This window comes from Ambystoma mexicanum, chromosome 1q (assembly GCF_040938575.1).
Source record: "Ambystoma mexicanum isolate Mex_15411 chromosome 1q, UKY_AmexF1_1, whole genome shotgun sequence".
NCBI lineage: Eukaryota > Metazoa > Chordata > Amphibia > Caudata > Ambystomatidae > Ambystoma > Ambystoma mexicanum.
This window is the reverse complement of record NC_090922.1, coordinates 1,360,107,425-1,360,128,216: the sequence shown is the minus strand read 5'-3', so window position 1 is coordinate 1,360,128,216 and position 20,792 is coordinate 1,360,107,425.

Genomic DNA, 20,792 nt, shown 5'->3' with positions numbered 1-20,792 from the left:
GGGCAGCCAGGTTTTCTACCATGTCCTGTGTCGAGATTATCTTTATTGTTGTCCAGGGTGTGGAGATATTACGAGGAGGGATGTGAGGTGGGTCTGTGGATGCACAGCTGGCATCTACATACATTTTAATGTACCTTCATACCTCAGAGACCAGACTTACACATAGAAATACAAGTGAAAATTAAATGTATTCACCAAGGACAACTTTGAACATCTATAAATACCTGTGAAGTGACACTTGCTGTATGTGTGTCTATTTCTCATTCACACGTAGCCTCGACAAAATACAATTTCAAGCTATATGTCTCTGAATGTCTGACATTGCTAGCTATCTATTATCTTGACACTGCGTAAGTTAATGTATAAGTGTGTAAACTTAGGTCAACAGTACTTACACTACAGGCATATGGTTTCATGTGTGTGGGGAGTACATTGCTTTGAGAATAGGTTCTAACGTAAAGTAATACTTTTCCCAGGAATACTTATAAATTAAACCAGAACTTTTTTTGTGATTTCACCCAGTTACCTCTTGCATAATGCCTGTGTACTGATGGCATACTTGTTTTTTCAGATTAAAACACTGCTATTCACTGAAGACTCACACTGTCCTAACAATGTTATATTGTCTGTAATAGTTATTAGTACTTTACTAGCAATGCAAAATTAAATACAATAATTGGTGGTCATTACGAGTTGAGTGGTTCAGGTTAAATTCAGTGGTATTACTATAAACTGCCACATTACTGCACCACCCAACTATGACCTGGGTGGAAAGTTGGAGTATTCACCTACAGCTTTGAGCTGGAAGTATATCTGCAGACATCAATTTTTTCCGAATTAACGCGGCAGAATTGCAGCTGCCGAAAAAGCACCATTGAGTCGAATGGACTAAAAATAAATGGGGATTTACACCGCCACCACCAATTGTAATCTGGCAGTAATACCACCAGACCAAGTGGTGGTAACGGTAATTCCTCTGGGCGATATCCCAGAGAATTTACTCCAGGACTACCGCCCAACTCATAATGACACCCATTTAATGACTGTTGTATACTGCAATGTTATGTACACACACATGTTCTTATCAAGAAGATAGAACACAAATAAATTAAACATCAGAATTGGAGCGAGCTACAGATACAGTTACTGCAGAACTGTTATTGGCCTATGCAAACTCCAGTATATGGTTGTATAGATAAATGGAACCCAAAATCAATCAACTATAACATGAAATGCTGAAAAGCTGCACTGCTTCCTTCAAGTGTGGTGCATATGATATAATTGCATGGAGAATTATTGCACAATTAAAGCAAGCAGATAGGTGTAGCCTCATGCAGCATACAGCACCTAATATAAGAATTTATGAGTGCCTGAATTTTTCGCCAACTACCAATGTCCATAAAAAGTATGCACCTGCGGGATGCAGTAGTTACTTGTGACCATGAAAGACAGCACCCAACAAATGACACAGAGTTTGCTATGAGTCAGGAATGGTATCGAACTGTTAGGAAACATTCCACTGTAAGCCCAGGAATCTGGTTCTGCAGAATTGTAAATATCAGAACAAAGAATGCTGGACATTTCTTATATAAATAAAACGTGTGACTATCATCAGGAGCATGGCAATATGTTTTAAATGGTGCACCTCCCTTCAACACCTGAAGAGAAATGCTGAAAGCCCCAGTTAAAAATTGAAAATCTTTACAGTATTTAATAACAGTGTTGTTTTTGCAACAAAAACATATATTACCAGAATCTACGAACAAGAGATTTTTGGTGAAGGGCAGAGCAGCATTGCTTTTCATCAATAATCACATTTCTCCTCATAAATCTTGGAACTGAATCTTTAAAAATGTGGAAAGCCCCAGTGTCTCTGAAATGTTCCAATGTAAACAATGTATTTCATTTAACAACCTCATTAGGCTTCAGCTGGGCTGAGATCAACATGGAGCTCATCACAACAGCACCAGAGGCTGATGCTGCTGATCTGTGTACTGCAACCTCTATCTGCCCACTCCCCTCAGCCACCCGCACCACCATCAAGTGATGGACAGGGCAGCCGGCCAGGAGTCCGTCTCCTGGTCTGTTCTGCTCTGTAGCTGCAGGTTATGGTCCTGCCTCTCTTTCCCGCCATTGAATGCTCCTCACCAATTCCAGTACTTGACTCCTTGCTTTGTGGTGACTCAGCAGAGGGTAAAAAGCTAAAGGCCAATCTCCAGCCTCTATGCCTCTTTGCCTCTTTGCCTCTTTGCCTTTGAGCTATTGCTTTGCTGTGTCCTGCATCTTCCTTGTGAGTACCAATTACGTCTTTGCTCACCCCCGCCCTCACCATGCATTGCTCATACTGTATCTTTGCTTCTCTTCTACTTTTTTCTTCACTCTCCTTTTCTCAGAACAATTTAAACTATCTTTCTTTTCCTATCACATCTTTTACTTGCCATCCTCTCTTCTCACTCACCTACTCTCTCTTTTCTCAAAACCTGCAACACAAACTTGCATCACACTTCCTCTCCTCACATCATCGCCCAGCTCCTCTCTACTTCACAAACTCAAAATCATTATGCTTCTACATCTCAAAACAATCTACTAAACCACTTGCGCCAACCCCTTCAGAAATTGATCATAAAAGCTACCAAATCAAAAGTATACACATTTTTTTTTTACTAATATATCTATGGTTTGCCAACATGTGTTTCAACCTTTACAACTACCAACTAGGTTGTCTTCAGGGATACAATTCCAAAGAACATATCAACAATTTATTTTTTAAAGGATTCATTTCGAAATGTATATAAGCATGCAATCATATTATTGCATTTCAACATCATCGATATTTCAAAAGGATTTTAAATGCCTGTAAATATAAAACAATAAGTATTTCATTGGACAAATTTGACAAGGTAACCACATGGCATAGATCCAACCGTCAATCACAAATATGGTAAATACAAGGTATACGAACCAAGATGCCGAACCAGGCATTGGATGAGGTAAGGGAACGCTTTGACTGTCCGCTATCCAGGAGTGGTGTGCCACCAACAATCTCTGCCTTAATGCCAGTAAGACTGAGATTCTCCTCATCAGCACACCTGTTCCCTCCTTTCCAGTCGCTCTCTGGCTGGCCTCTCTTGGCCCTCTACCTTCTCCCACCTGTGAGGCTAAAAACCTCATATCATCTTGACTCCCCTCTCTCCTTCTCTCCTCACATCTATGACGTCTCTAAGAAGTCACACTGCTAGCTGCACCTCCTCAGAGGTATTCTTCCTTTCCTCTCCTTCCCCCAGAAGCTCACTGTCTACAGAGCTCTGGTTCTCTGTAGGCCTGACTACTGCAATAGCCTCTTTCTAAATCTGCCTGCTTCTACCCTCCACCCTCTGCAACTCATCCAGAACAGGACTGCAAGACTTGTCATTGACCTCAAGCCCATGGATATTATCTCTTCAGCACTGATATCTCTGCACTGGCTCCCAGTGGCTTCAATGCCTTCTGGGGCTTGGGGCCTCACTACCTCCAACTCTCTCTTCCTAAATATCTTCCTTCTCAAACTCTTTGCTCATCCACCTCCAACTCTCTCAGGGTCCGTCGCTTCTCCAAGTAACAAGTTGGTGGTAGATCTCTTTCTTCGGCTTGGGCCTCCCTCTGGAATAGCTTCTCTCCCTCCCTGAAACTTGAGGAGAAACATCTCCGGTTCTGTATGCACCTCAAGACCTTCCTCTTTGCTTCTGCTTTCTCTCCTCCTCTCCCCTGCTGAACTCATAACTGAAACTGCACTGGTCACCTGGCTACACTCTGATCACAGGCCCGGGTCCCCTCCCCCACCAGCTGCACACCTGCACTGCCTCCCGGGCAACCCCTGCACTTGGGGGCTGTTTCTGTATCCCTACAGTCCCCACCAGCTCTTGACACTTGATGTCTGCACTTACTCCTGCACTTGCAACTAGCTGGCCACACTTTTACCTATTGTTTATTTATTTTATTTATTCTTTACTGTTGATCCTATGTATTGCACTGCACCCTCCCTCATCGCCCCCGCACTTACCCTCTCCTCCCACCCCTGCACTTGCACAATCTCAATGTCACCAGGCCTAGTAAGATTTTTGTCTTTGTCTTCCCTCTGTTCCCCCTCCCTTGCCTCGTCGCCCCTTGAAACAATTGTGCATAGGTTTGTTATGAATGCCATATCATATCATATCATAAAAATTAATGGTCCTGTGTCATAATGACCAATTATATCTTTAATCGGCACCATCCCCAGATGGTCACCTGTTAGTGTGTCTGGTGTGTCACTGCACACTATCATCAAAACAAGCTTGTGTCCGCCACCAAATAAGCCAGTGTGTATAAACTTCCAATTAAAATCTCCATTGTCCTCTCATAATGTTAATAAGGTGTTGCCCAACATCACATTAACTCAGAATTCATATCTATATAAAGTCTATATAAAATCCCACAAGGCTTAAAAAGGCCTTGTGTTGTTATCTAGTGATTAGCTGAAATCCTCCTTTTCTGGCCGTATAAGTGCTTATCTTTCAAGAAAATCCCAATTTAAAATCGTGCAAAGTTTGAAGGACCAACACCAAAAAGTTATATCAAGTGATAATTCTTAAGAGTGAGTGTACACCATCCCTGGCACCTAAATAGTATTGGAAATAAGTCTTACCTGCTTCTGGCACATTATATGTGCAGTAATTAACTTATATCACCAACTGTTAAAGGGGAAAGCAGAGAAGCAAGAGTGATGTCCATACAGTTGGGACCAATGTGTCTGGGATGAGAAAAGGGATGCTTTGTTAGCAAGGACCAGACTGATCTCAAAGTTAACTGTTGAGCTAATATAGATAACCGGGTGCACTTCACATGATTCATAATACCCTGTCGCCTTATTTTTTGCAAACAAAATTAACGTTCTTGTCCTTCTTAAAAAAGGGAGCACCTAGCCGTTTTTCGTAGTGGGCTGTATTTTATGGTCTGATCGCAGGGCAGTTGACCCCAATGTGATCTCAATATCCCCCCACAAGGACGAAGGATTCAAGAGATTTGGCAGGCAGAGAAGGGAGAATCATGGGACCACGCGGTTCCATGCCTCTATTTTGTCGTCAAAATAAGCCATCAGAAAGAGGTACAGAAGGCACTCAACAAGATTGTGCGGATTGAGGCAAAGGGTTGGGGAAATTTTGTCTACTATTATCCATCATTGTAAGCGGTTGAAAGAAAAGGAGAAGGAACCTGCCCAGCGAGTACAAGCAAAGGAAGCAAAACTGATTCAGAAGATGTTAGCAATGGTTGTGTTGAAAGGGGCCATAGCAACAGCAACAGTGCAGATAGAAGGGTCAGTGATCTGAGGGCGATTTCAGGCCGACGTGCGTGCGGCACCTGTACCTACACAGGGAGGAGAATTCGATTGGGCAGGTGGGTATCATAGTAATTTACAATTTTTAGTTCCTGACTGTTACTGAAGAAAATCATGTGGCCTAGATATGTCAGGAAAGGAAAAAAAGGGGGAGTCAGCCATGTGATGTCATCAGTGATGTCATCAATGACATTTGTGATGTCATCTTTGATGTCCTGGGTGTTAGGCTTAGCAGTGCACGGTGGTGGCGCGAGTTATGGTTGCTTAGCTTACCATAACTGGAGAATTTCAGGGGTTTTTCAGTTTTACTTGGAACCATAACGTCCCTTTAACAAAGTTTTTTCACTGAATTTCATAGGTTTTTAGTTGCGCAACTTAACCATAATGTCCCGTTAACAAAGTTTTTTTACTGAATTTCATAGGTTTTTAGTAGCGCAACTTAACCATAATGTCCGGTTAACAAAGTTTTTTTACTGAATTTCATAGGTTTTTAGTAGCGCAAGTTAACCATAAACTCCCTTTAACAAACTTTTTTCATTAGCACGCAGACAATATACAAAGATGGAGTGTAAAAAGCAATTTCTCAGGGATGGCTTTACACAGAATGTTGCAAAGTAAGAATTTATGCTCATTCACAGTGAAGGTCAGCTGCTTCCATTTTTTGCTCTCAGGCCGGAGTGGCCCACGACTCGCACTATAAGGTTCTATTGTTTTATGACCTTGACAGACAGGGATCGTGCCAAAAGACTTCTTTTGAAGGAGGGGTGCAAAAACGTAAGAGACGATAAGAATGACATTTCTGAAACTAAACCGCTTTTATATATTATATCACTATGAGAAAGATTGTTGGCACAGACAGAGTCGTATTTAGGGACTGCATTACGCGTAGACAATGGAAAATGCCAATATAATGTAAGTAACCCTTTAGATTATTTTATACCGCAATATAATAACAATAGCATGGCGTTAAAGCCCGGTTAAGTTGTACTTGTTTGTTCAATGTGGCATATTGTTTTGTACTGCGCACTATCACCGCCGAAGTGGTCCCCTGGCGCTCAGACGGCTCTGAAAAAGACAGAGGAGAGAGGGTGGGTTAGTGGGAATAAGTTAACATACTCCGTTGCACTATCCTTGCTAGCAAATAGTTTCATGCCCTAATAAATAAAATGAATATTTTTAATGAAGATCGGCTCGTGAGACTAATTTATGTTTTTAAAACAGGTACATCCTTCCCTACTGTCAATGCCCCGATTTTCAGACCCCGGCTGACGGATTTTTTAACTGCCAGGTGCAGCTACTTCTAAACAACTTCATGACCCTCACCATCTTATGGGACAATCGCCAAGGACCAATATGCCCTTACGTGGAACTAGCGGCTAGAAGCAACATACCAATCATTATGGTGGTCTAATGCCTCGTTGTTGGAACAGCCTTCCGATTATCAGTGCAACCATAGTGCTTCTTTTATCATAAACCAACACACTGTGTACCGCAAAGGAACCGCGCGTGACTCAAGATGAACTTTTGCGGATCGACAGCAAAGACAAATGCAAATCACTGAATATTCTCTAAACATTTGATGTCAAATAGAAGTACTTTACGAAATGTACAATCTTGCTGTTTGCTTTTAAATCACAGTTTCATATTCCGAATTGTGGCACGCTGTGTTGTGAGATGATCTGTGTTGTTTTCTGGGTTCTGTGTAACGTTGCGTAGGACTGGAGACGACTGGGCCTTACGCGGTACTAGCGGCTAGACGCAACATACCAACCATTATGGTGGTCTAATGCTTCGTTGTTGAAACAGCCTTCCGATTATCAGTGCGACCATAGTGCTTCTTTTATCATAAACCAACACCCTGTGTACTGCAAAGGAACAGCGCGTGACTCAAGATGAACTTTTGCGGATCGACAGCAAAGACAAATGCAAATCGCTGAATATTCTCTAAACATTTGATGTCAAATAAAAGTACTTTACGAAATGTACAATCTTTCTGTTTGCTTTTAAATCACAGTTTCATATTCCGAATTGTGGCGCGCTGTGTTATGAGATGATCTGTGTTGTTTTCCGGGTTCTGTGTAAAGTCGCGTAGGACTGGAGATGACTGGGCGCGTTTGGCTACGAACCCTGTAACATCACGGAGAGAGACAGGGAATATGAATGCTTTGATAATGTTAGGGGCGGGGGATATGATTTAGAGTCGCAAAAGCAGGTCAGCCAGGTCGATGGGGCAAGTGATAGGATTATCACATAATGTCGGTGCACAGCAGCCTGATTTATCGTTTGTTTAGTGGACAAAAAGTCGGGTAAGGTCCATAGGAAATTGTAATGTCAACGGACATAAGGAGGGTTCTTAGAACACTATCAACCTGACAATGAACAATACGAACAGCATTCTCAGAACACCCCCATTTTGTTTAATTGCAAACATTACCTCCACGTCCACTCTTCCTCGTCCCAGTACTTACTTCATGAGGCCCCCGACACAGGACCTTCTTCTATTTCTTTAAATTCCTATAACTCCCCCCCACATCCACATCACCCAGTTTCATATTACCAAGCCGGAGCATGGGACCTTCCCCGCAGGGAGGGTGAGGAAGGTCGTCAGTACTGTGATGAGGAAGAGTAGGACTATGAGTAATGAAGATTACCGGTAAGTAATCAGAGCATTTCAGGACACCGCGAGTGTTCTTAGAACACATTCAACTTGCCAGAGTACAATACGGACAGCGTCCTCAGGACACCCCCATTTTGTTTATGTACGAACATTTAAGAACACCGCGAGTGTTCTTAGCTCAATTTTAGCTTGCTTGCGAACAAAACGGACACATACTCTGTCCTCAGAACACCCCACCATTTAGTTTATATAGAACGTTTCAGAACAGCCGTGTTGTCCGCAGACAAATCGAACACAACAAAAGTGTCTAGCACATAAAAAAAACAGAACATTGAACCTATCTCATACTCCCCAACCCTCCCCAAACACTCTTACACACCAACCCACTCCACTAAATACAATTTTTAATCCAAGTTTCACCGCGCTGTCCGCAGTCGTCGGTGAATGCAAGATGGCGGGCGCCAAAGAAAATCTGACGCGCTTCACGCACCACGCCGTCCAATCAGCGAACACGTCGCATGTCCGCGGACATCATGCAAGCTGCTCGGCCAATCTGGGTACTGTCCGCGGAGCGAACCAGGAAGTCTGTTCGCGGAGCGAATGGAGATATCACTAATTATTTTGCCTTACATTTGGTCATTTTAAAAAAAACTACTGGACGGATTTACACCAAATTTGCAAAAGCACGCTTTCGGGACCAAGCCCCCACTCCTGCCGCAAATTTGGTGTAAATCCATCCAGCTGTTTGGGCTGTAAGATTGCGCAAAGTTTTTTCCCATTATGTCTATGGGAAAAAACAAAAGTTTTGGGAGCCCCTCTATAACTTTGCCCCCCCCGGACCAAACCTCTCCAAACTTTGCAAAAGAATTCAGAGTGGGACATATACTTTTTTTGCAAAGTTTGGTGAGGATTCGTCCAGAGGGAGCGAAGTTATAAGCCGCCCAAAAATTGCTCTTCCTATGGAAACACCAATTTAACCATAACTACATGGACGCTGGCGCGTCCATGTAATCCCCAGCAGTATGAACATGTACCTACGGCAACCCCTTACAGTGTGCCGGTGCCCCCCTACTCCCCTGCTTTCTTTTCCTTGTTTATGAGCTCTTGGTTCCAATAATGTACTGTCTTATTCAGTGCATCAGTGGCAACAACCAGGCCCCCATATTCCAAACAATACTACCGTCCCGGCAGTACGGTGACACAGTATCAGGGGGCCACAGTGGTCAGAGGGAATCCCTTTGTTTTTCCAGGGACAAATACGGATCCAGACTAGAACAGCCCACAGAGAGTCCGGTACTATCTGCCACCGCTGACCTAGAATAGGAACTCCTGGTGGGCCTGGAGATAGGAAATAAATCATTTATTTTCATGGTATATACAGGTTCGACCAAATTGTGTATCACAATCAGTTTCTTTCCGAAAGAAATTACCCATCAAGATAGGTGGCAGAGAGGTGTGGGCACCCTTGTTGTACTCTACTGCAACTCCGATCAACTTGTTGGGGAGAGATATTCTGAGTAAGCTCAACATGACCATCTTGCTTACAGAAAGAGGTGTGGTCCGTTCAACAACCGGCATGTGTGCCGTGATGGTAATGTTGACTTTACATGCATTGTGCATTGAATCTGCCGCAAGAGGAATACCAATGGCCCCAGCAAACAAATATTGGCGAGTACCTTTCCGAGTTTCTGTTCAGGCCTGCCCAGCCCCAGGAGATTGTTGCAGGAACTATCATTAAGCTTGACATAGAGGGAGTGCTAGTGGTGGAAGACGGAATTGTGCTGATCGCAGTTCATTCATATAATGGCGAGTGGCGTACAGTTGTGTGAATTGAGCCGACAATTCCAATGAAAAATGTTTCAGATGAAAACCTATTTAAAAATAGAGAGAATGAAGGGGAAATAATTGTGGAAGTGTTTGTCCCACTGCAAAACTATGATACATACCTGTTACATGCCCCATACTAATGGTAGGGAATGTTCCCTCTTTTACTTCTGCAGACTTGTCTCAAGTACCTGATAAGTTGTGGATGAGTAATCTGCATGATGTTGGCCTTTTACAAAGTACTGCGCCGATAATTATCACTCTGAAACCTGGCACAGTGCTGCCCTGAGTGAAGCAATATCCTTTATCAAAAGCTGCAGAGGAGGAAATGTACAACACTATACTGGCTCTTTTGCATCAGGGTATAATTGTACCATAGAATGTTCCCTGTAATACAGCTATTTATCCAGTGAGAAAACTAAGGGGACGAGTTAGAGAATGATTCAGGATTTGCGCCCACTCAGTGACATTTTAGAGGCATAATTTCAAGTGGTTCCAACCTCTGCTTCCATATTATTTATTATACCTGTTGATGCCATTCAATTTATCAATTTATTGTAGTGGACTTGAAATATGTCTTCTTCTCTGTGCCCCTACATCCTGATTCACAGTATCTGACTGTGAGTGCCAGAGTATTTTCAATATAGTGCTGCATGAAGAGTTGGGCAATATTGTTGTTCCCAGTACTATAATTCAATATGTGGATGATGTTGCATTGCAAAACGACAGTCTAGGGAGGATTCTGTTACCCTGTCGCGACTGTTGTCTGTCACTGGGCATAAGGTGAATAGAGCAAAATTGCAATATTGCAATATTGTCAGCAAGAGGTGTTGTATTTGGGACAATTGATGTCAGTAAATGGTAAGAGAATAATCTTAGAGGACGAGGCAGCAGTGCGTGCTACCCCTTAGCCAACATTTCTAGGTTTGTGTAACTAGGGTAGAGCAAGGATATTTGATTGTACGTCATACACTAAACCACTGGTCCAGACCCTTAAGGAAGCACAACAAACAAATAATACTAATATTTGGACTGATGAGATGTTTACAAAATTTCAGGAATTAAAACATGTCATTTCTACTGCCCCTGTATTGGCCACACATGATTCCACTAAAGAATTGTACCTGGTTTTGCTTTCTGACGTACAGATGATGACTGCCATATTGACACAGCACCGCACAATGGGTCACAAACCTTTTGCCTATTATAGTGGAATGTTAGATTCTGTCATGCAGGGACAATCCCCATGTGAACAGGTGTTGGCTGCTGCTGCCTTCGCCATTGATAAATCTGTGACCTATGTCATAGGATGTTCACTAACATTGTATGTGGAACATGCTGTTTTTGCAATATTAGAGATTTCCAAATCTACCTTGACTACACAGAGGGCTTCTGCATATAAAGTGATTCTTTCAAGCCGGTCTATTCATTTGTCTGCTGCAAGACAGTGAATCCAGCCACCTTTTTGACTGAGCCCATTACTGATGATGATGAGGTACATGACTGTACTACGCATGAGGTCCCAGAGGATGGTATTCCTAAGGTACGTGATTATGCTCTGGATGATGGAGAAGTACTTTCCATTGACGGTTCATTAACTATTGACCAAGAGACAGACCAGAGACATACTGGGACAGCAGTGGTGCAGTAAGCTGATGGGGAATACAAGGTCTTTTTGACTCAGAGGCCTCCGGGTCATTATTCTGCAAAAGCAGCAGAATTAATTGCTCTGATTGAAGCACTTAAGGCAGCACAGGGATGCCGAGTAACAATCTATTCTGACTTGGCATACTTCACAACAACTGTTCATTCAGGATTGTCAAGATGGATGAGGAGAGGATTACATAGGTCTGATGGTTCTCTGGTGCAGCACCTGGCTGTGTTAGATCGATTAATTGAAGCTGTTTTTGAGCCTTTGCTCATCTCAGTGCTCAAGTGCGCCGCCCATACCAGTAGTGTAGATTTTGTTTCTCTCTGGGACCAAGCGGCAGACACAGCGACCAAACAAGCTGCATACGTACCACTTCAGGACATCCCTGAACTTCCTGTTTTTGTAAAAATGCAGTTGCAAGTACCAAATACAGCCCTTCCTGTGGTCAAAACCATTGAGATTCAAGGACAGGCACCATAGAGTGAGAGTTGGTGTGGCAGAAGAGAGGGTGTACGTAGTGCCCAACTGATGTATTATGGAGGCAGACGAGTACAGGAAAGGTAGTCATGCCTCAAGCTTTGGCATTAGTAGCATTTGACAAGCTTCACTACCCTGCCCATTTATCTTAACAATGGCCCTCATTACGATATTGGCGCTAAACCATGGCGCTATTAGCACCATGGTTGGTGCCGGTATCGTAATGAGTCCGCCAATGTTCAATGGGGAATTACCAACCCATTCCAAGGTGGCGGGGCAGTAATTCCCCATTGAACATTGGCCCTTCCCCATTCCCATTTTTGCCCCATAGGGCTCAATGGGACTGGGGAAGGTGCTAAGTAGCACCAAGATCCCTTTGCTGGTCCCTACTTTAACGGCTGCTCTAGACCAGCCGTTCAGGTCGGGTCCCGCAAAGGGACCTCGTAGTAAGGCGCTAATGGGTTAACAGCGCCGCAGCCTTTTACGGCGCCGTTAACCCATTAGCGCCAGGGTCGTAATGAGGCCAATGTATTTTGGCAGACCTCCAAGAGGATTGGTATGTACCTTACATTCAGGAACATCTGTGTTTACATCTAACTACATAGTATGTCAGTCATACAGTACGGGGCACATCCTAAATACTTTGAGCGGTAATTTGCCTCATCCAATTGTCCCATTCTGTGATTTGCATATTGATTTTGCTGACAGGGGACAGAGATGTAACTCTTATTGCTATTTAATAGTGATAGTTTGTCCTTTGTCCTGTTGGATTGAGGCTGGTCCATGTGCACATCCTGATGCTAAATCGGCTGCCAAGTTTTTGGTGAGAGAAGTGTTTCCCCGATAGGGAGGATGCGATGCTCTTAGAGGTAACAATGGCACCCACTTCTTTAATGAGATGTTTAAAAAGATTACTGCTCATTTGGGAATAAAGCACAAGTTGTGTTCTATTTATCGTCCCAGGCCAACAAAGTTGTATAAAGGATGAACGGATTGATTAAAACAAAACTGTCAAAGCTCTGTGTTACTCTGAAGAGGAACTGGTGCATTGACTCCCTTTGGCCTTGCTCAGTTTGAGGACTAAGCCGTGTAAGGACCATCAACTCTCCCCTCATGAAATAGTGATTGGAGACTATGCACACACCACTATCCGCTGTGGTGACTGCTTCAGATGCTCACAGGTCTACGTCGATTCTGGAGGATGAGTTCCATTCATATTTAACTCAGTTAGCAAAGTGTATTAAATACCTACCAGAATCTGCGAGCTCACCACCATTACAACTGTTTCCTAATGATAAAATGTATGTAAAAAACGTTGTGCAAATGTGGAGTGAACCTCGTTACAACGGACCTTACACTGTTGTGTATGCTACTCCATTTGCTGTTAAAGTAAAATAATTGTGTTATTGGGTGCATTTGTCTGATGTTAGGAAAACACCACCAGCACTGCCATCAACTATCAGCATCTTATCTGAGTGTGCAATCTTCTTTCAGGTTACTATAGTAAAAACTGTATTTTAGTGTTTTCTTTTCTTTTCTTTTTTCAGTGTCCATTTTTTTAAATAATTTGGGTTACACTAGATGGGTTACAAACAAATCATATTTGAAACATATGTGTATTAAAACTTTCTTCCGCTTATGTGTGACTTTATATTTTGATTATATTATACGTGTCTAGTGAGGTTATATGCATAGGCCATATAAAGTGGGGTGGAGGTGTAGTATTTCTTTAAAGGGATCTATGCAGGTTTAATTGTTTAACAAAGTGTTTGAAGCCACAACACCAACTGATGAATATTTAACTACAGTGGTTAATTTTAACCAGACAAATATACATGATGCTCTTATATGGAAATTACAGATGCGGGTGAGGAGGGGTTTGGTGGAGGAGAAGCAATACAACCAGTACAAAGGCTTAGTGTTTGATACAATGTCTAATGGGCACCACCCAGAATTTAACAATATGTAGTCTAGCTATATGATCTCAGTAGGGACACAGGGATACAATGGTAATTGTTGTCTGCTGCCTCATCCCCCACATGTCTGGGGTACCCAAAATATTAGCACCCCAAAAGATATTGGCCCTCATTACGATACTGGCTATTAGCACCATGGTTGGTGCCGGTATCGTAATGAGTCCGCCAATGTTCAATGGGGAATTACCACCCCATTCCAAGGTTGGCGGGGCGGTAATTGCCCATTGAACATTGGCCCTTCCCCATTCACATTTTTGCCCCATAGGGCTCAATGGGACTGGGGAAGGCGATAAGTACGGTACCGTACTTAGCACCAAGGTCACTTTGCAGGTGCCTACTTTAACGGCTGGTCTAGACCAGCCGTTCAGGTTGGGTCGCGCAAAGGGACCTCGTAGTAAGGCGCTAACAGGCCGGTTCATGGAATTAATGTGCGCTGAAATTTTCGGCGCAAGCGTGCGAAAGCGTGAAAATCGCAGTGCCAGTGCGAAAATCGCAGCGAAACCCGCACACAGCGATTCATGGCAGTCTGTGCACGTGTAAATCCTAGGATGTGCGCCAAAATTCTGCGTGGCGCACGCAGGTGCACATGTCCCCAAACAGCGTGTGCTACGCGCACAGCGAAATCAAACATAGCATGGCACAAACAACAAAAGTAGGAGGAACAGGGGGCGTGACACGCGGAATGGGGAACAACGTGTGAAAATGTGGGCGTCGTGGGGGAAGTACAGGAGGCAAATGCGCGGAACGCCCACACGCACGTTCAAACACATATTCATGGAATTGAACGGGGCTAACGCGTGCGCCAAAAAAGACACGCTAATCCGGAAACACGTACGCCAGCAGGAAGCAGGCGTACGTGGACCCGCACAGTATAAAAGTGCCCGCAAACAACAAACAAGCTCAGACGCCAGGATGAATATACCGTTCCTAGCAGCAGTGGTCGTGGGATACCGCAGGGGGAGGAGGAGGATAGTCAGGCCCAGAATTTTCACACCCAGAACCTGCCTTTTTGGGATGCCTGATGACCAGGTGTATGGGAGGTACAGGTTTCCACCTCACATAATACTCGACCTGGTGAGTGAGTGGGAGGATGACCTCACATCACCCACCCTGTGCTCCCAAGCACTCAGCCCCCTGCAGAAGGTCCTCAATGTACTGCACTTCTTGGCCACTGGATCATTTCAGCGGACAAGTGCTATAGTGGGGGGGTGTCAGAGGCCACGCAGTCACGCTGCCTACACCAGGTCTTGGCCATCATGACTGCACACCCATCAGTCCGCAGGCACATATACCTGCCCAGAACACCTGCAGAAAGGCAGGCTGCCGTCCAGGATTTCTATGGGGTGGCACAATTCCCCAAAGTCCTAGGCGCCATTGATTGCACCCATGTGGCTCTAAAACCCCCCAGGGCATCAGAGCACATCTATAGAAACCACAAGCACTGGCATTCCATCAACGTGCAGGTAGTATGTGATGCCAAGGGAATCATCACCTTAGTATATGCCAACTATCCAGGGTCCACCCACGACAGTTTTATTTACAGAATGTCAACCCTAAACCGGGACCTAGAAGCTGGGCGGCATGGTGATACATGGCTGCTCGGTGAGTATAAATGCCACAGCACATGCATGCATGTCAGATACTGAGTAATGTCACAACCCCACTAATGATACCCATCACCACCTCCCCAGGGGACAGTGACTACCCTCTGAGCACCCACATGATGACGCCAAATCGGAACCCCACCACGCCACCCGAGGTAAGATACAACACAGCCCACATTGCAACCCGGGGCATAGTGGAGTGCACATTCGGAGTGCTCAAGTCACGCTTTCGTTCCCTTGACCGTTCTGGCGGGCAGCTGTTATATGCTCACCCAGTAGTGAGCAGGATCATAGTGGCAGCATGTGTCCTGCACAACGCTGCAACACCCCAGGGCCTGCCGGTGGACATGGTGGTGCCCCCACATCCCCAACCACATGCACGGCCACTGCGCATGGGAGGGGAAAGGGCACGGGGTGAGGCAGCCCGTACGCAGCTGGTGTCTAATTACTTCACCTAAAATCACAGCCCTGTGGAGTGCACACAGCCCTGGCACATACCAGCTGGCAATCAATGATGATGACATAAGGGACAGTCAACTGTCACAAACATACCAGCCTGAGATTGGTCACCTGGAAGTGTTACATTGTGTGCATCCCTACCTACACAAACACCACGAATGCTGTGTCACCAAAAGACACACTTCTATGCTGCTAAATTCATTACCCCCTTGCAAAATACAACATGTCAACAGTGCCATGTCACCCAGCCCCTCCCCAGCACCGCCACCCAACACACCATGGCATGTCATGCTATGTGAGAGCAAACAAAGCATCCCCCAAAACCTGACACAAGTGTCACAAAGTACAGTGTCCCTAATGGAAACTGGCCGCTCACAGTATGCTCCCAGTAATGTAGAACTAACAACACATATGACCAAATACTTACCAACAATACAATGCAGCTACACAACCTCAAACATAGCAAAAACATGACAGTACTAAGTTAAAGTAGTGGTAGTCTTAGAACCTGATTATGCCAGCACATCTACTCCTTCCAACTGTACAGTGTTGCTGCCACACAAATGTGTAAGTGCACTGCTTACAACATGAACTCCATCTCCAAAGTAGACGGCCTTGTGAAGACATGAGGAATGAACCTGTAAATTAGGAGGAAGACATGGATGCACAAGCACATATCAATACACCATGCAATGTACAATACAACAACAATATCCACTAGGAATGTATACACAGTATTGAGTACAGACAGCCCACACAGCTCATGGGAGTCCAACGTCACTGTGTAATTCACTGTCACTTGGGCACACTATTTGCAAGCCCATGGAAACGGGAAGCAGGAGGGGTGTATGTCTCACGAACCCAAGCATCTAACCCAAACTCAGGACAAGCCTGCATGTGCCCAGCCGGAATACAGTGGATGCCCACGGGAGCCACACAAGGCAACACACTGTAAAAAAAAATCAAAAATCAAAAATCAAAAATGGCCATGTGGGGGCCAGGGGGATGGAGGCCACCCAGGAGGTCCGAGACCAACCGCCACCTATGTGGATGTTGGAGAAAATAAACACCTCCATGGGCTCATGGCCTGCACGGCTATGCCATTGTGGGAGAACTGCTGCTGTTACTCTCATCACCCTCTGCTGCTGCATCAGGAGGTGGTGGTGCTATGGGAGGCAGCCCACGCAAAGCCCTGGTATGGTCCTCCATGGCAGCAAGCATGCGGGTGTGGAAGGTCTCGTTCTGGAGGATTATAGTGCGGAGATCCCCATGCACCACCTGACGTGATGCCCGGATCTCCTCCCGAGTTGCCTGCATCTCAGCTGAGAGCGAACGTGTGAGCCGCTCCAGCTGCTGTTCTGTCCTCAAGTTAGTGGAAGCCTCAAGGTCAACAAGAGTCTCCCTGAGGTGATGGAGTTCTACCCTCAGGGCTTCCCTGTGGCCCTGGGATTCTATTGATATTGATTGCCGTAGAGTCTCCAGTGCCGGCCGTCGGTCCCTGTTGGATGCCAACATGTCTTCCCTGTGTGATTGGCAAATGGAGTCTGTTGCCTGCTGTAGTTGCTCCATCTGCCTTTCAGGGGGGACAATGGAAGTGGCCACCCTCTCCATTGCTTGAGCCATCATCTCAACTGATGCTGCCTGTTGGGTTGACATACCGTGCATGGATTGTTCCCATACGGTATTGCCAGGTGGCGTATGGCCACCGCGTCGGCGGGCACCACACCTGTTTGGGGCAAGGCAATCTGCGCCTTGCTGTGCCAGCACTGCCTGAGGCTGCAGGACTGCATTCCCCCTCTGATCTGCTGGTCCAGGAACAGGATCAGATGTTGTGGAGTGTGTCCCTGCATCCTTAACCACCAAAGACGGACTTACCAACACTGACATCCCCATAGAGGGTTCTACCCCTGATGCAGGTGGGTTGGACAGAAAAGAATCCCTGCCAGAAACACTTACCTGTGACGGCACATAGGTCTCATCATCCGAATCAGCACCTGAATAGAGGTCTGGGGAGGTGCACCCAGAGACACCTGGACTTAATGGTCTGCAGCAAGATTGGGTTCTCACCCACCACCACACCACGTCCCCCACTGGTGCCCGGTCGTGCCTGAGATTCCTCCTGGGTCTGCACCATCTCCTCAACCTCAACAGCATCAAGTGCGTCATCCCCTGCAAAAACATGAAAGACAAAAAATGGAAACAGGCATTAGCACCATAGCACACAAATAGGTCTGACAAGCTACAGAACCAGTACATGATTTACACATGTCCCACATGACTATAACCCTCCCATGCATGCACTGTCACTGAGTTGGAAGGGGAGGCAAAAGGCAGACACTGATGACACCAAGATGGAAGAGCAACACATTTGCTGCATGCTGGGTAGCACTGCCATCACACATTGGCCTGTGAGTGGCATGTCCAATACACATACATGACGCATGCCATCACACAGATGGCATGTACCATAGCCATGGTACATTCCACAAGTACATCCATATGTCATGTGAAATGGACATGATGAGATGAAAAATGCTACATAGTGTGACATAATATGCATGTGCCACACAATGCAACACATCCAGTGTACAAAAATACTGTGATTGCAGGCCGATCTACATATCAATGGTTGTGCACTTCAACATGACAGGAAACAACTATCACGTTCCACATTCAAACAGGCCCCAAAAATGTATGTGATCAGGCCAATACTCAATCAGCCTGAATGGTCAAATCATTCACCTAACAAGGTAACATATGTGGGCCAATGTGGGGTTCATCAATGACCGAAGCATGTCACAAATGTGACAATAGGGCTGAGGAATGCGTAGCAAAAGTGGGAGAATTGAAACAATCAGCCTGAACGAACACTGAAAAATACAAACAATGTTGTTGCAAGCTGCCACTTCAAGGGCAACTGCCGTAATTTTGCGCTAAATTACTACTGTGGGTAGAAGGGATACTGTCACACCCAAATCCAAGGCCGCTGAATGTTTTGGATATAGCACATGGGTGGCCCATACCACTCAGGCACACACACCCTCAACTGTCACTCAATCAGAACCCGTCACCCAAACAACATACACATGCATTACACACACATGCATGGGCACTCACCGGACAATGCATTATAATCAGGTAGTTCTCCCACACCTTGGATCTGTTCCTCTGTGACGAAGGCCTCAGCAATAGACTCATGTTCAGTGAGTTTGTTGTCCTTTTGTGGAGACCCACCGCCAGGCACCAGAGTAGCGGCATGATTTGAGGCCAGCTTGTTCTTTGCTCTGCGTTTCAGGTCATTCCACCGCTTGTAGCAATCATCAGCTGTGCGCCTCACAAATTCAAGGGCACTTATGCGGTCGGCGATGATCTGCCAGTGTGCCTTACGTTGACCAGTTGTGGTCTTGGACCCTGCAGTCACCAGCATTTCGCGGCTATGTGCCGACACATAGGACACAAGTACATCAAGTTCTGTGTCATTAAAGCAAGGCTTCCTTGACGTGCCGGAGTGTGTAGCCATGTTTGGGGTCTCAGCCTGTCGTGCCAGAGCACCCTTCTTCCTCTTCTTTAAAGGTGGAGTGAAGCCAGAGTGGCTTACGCCGCTCTGGTCAGTAGGGGCAGAATCACCAGTGGACTGGGTAGTAGGAGTGTGGGAATGCGCAATGACCATAGGTCTTGATGCAGGCATTGGTTGCAGGGTTATGTTGGCAGGGGGAACGTCAGTTTGATGGACCTGGACTGACACTGTCCTGGCTGGGAGAGTCAGAGCTGGGGCAGATGGAGCTGCAGCTGCCCCTGCAGCCTACCCACCCTGCATACTTGGAGCAGCAGATGACATAGCTGCCCCAGATTTTGCCTCCCTTACCGCTTGGTCGCCTCCCAGCCATGGCACTGATGTTGTTGTGCGTATGGGAGTTGCAGTAAACTATTGTCCTGGGCACTTGGGGGTCAAAGGTGTAGGATACTAGATGGAATTCGTACCCTAATGCTCTAACAAGGCTGTCTGTGACCCCTGGGGGAAGATGACAGGTCACACAACGCACAGGCAGCCCAAAATCAAAAATTAACGTGCACGCAACCCCTCGTAGACCACGTGCGTGAGAAAATGACCCGCAATACGCTGTGGCACCAAGAAACACAAATATAAGCGTACACTTAATACACGCAGCCTACAATGACCTCTGAAGGGGAACGCAACACACGGGGAAAGCACAGTTGCTAAGTACGTGTGGAACTCACCATCTGCCTGCAAAAAGAACGTGAAAAATAAGCGCCTGTGCGTGTTGGCAACACCCCCGCCAAAAGAAGAATTGTGCGCTGTCTGAGGAGACAGGACAAAAGGAGAAGTGAACCCTGTTTGAGGAAACAGGCCCAACAACAAATCAGAAAAGAGCTGTCAGAGGTAACAGGGACTACGAACTAGAAACGCTGTGTACTAATCGCGTCTGAACCGAGAAGAAGTACTGATTTCATCCACTCGCTCTCCATGAAAAGCACGTACAAGGAAATGGCGTCCTACACGTAGCTTTTAAACCGGCCCACACGTACATGTCAGATACACGTGTACGCGGGCCCTTTCCTCCAATTACACGTGGACATGCATTTTTTTCACGGGTGCTCTGTCATCACGTGCTATGAGGGAAACGGCCGCACGCGTAATGTAACTTACGCACTAAGGGCCTTTGGTCCAATGAAATCGCGTGCGTGTGCTGACGCGCTTACGCACTAAGGCCCTTTCCTCAATTACATGCTGACGTGCAATTTTTTCACATGCCAAATCCCTCCGTATCAAGCTGGCAACGCGAAAACACACGGACGACCACACTCCTGCCCA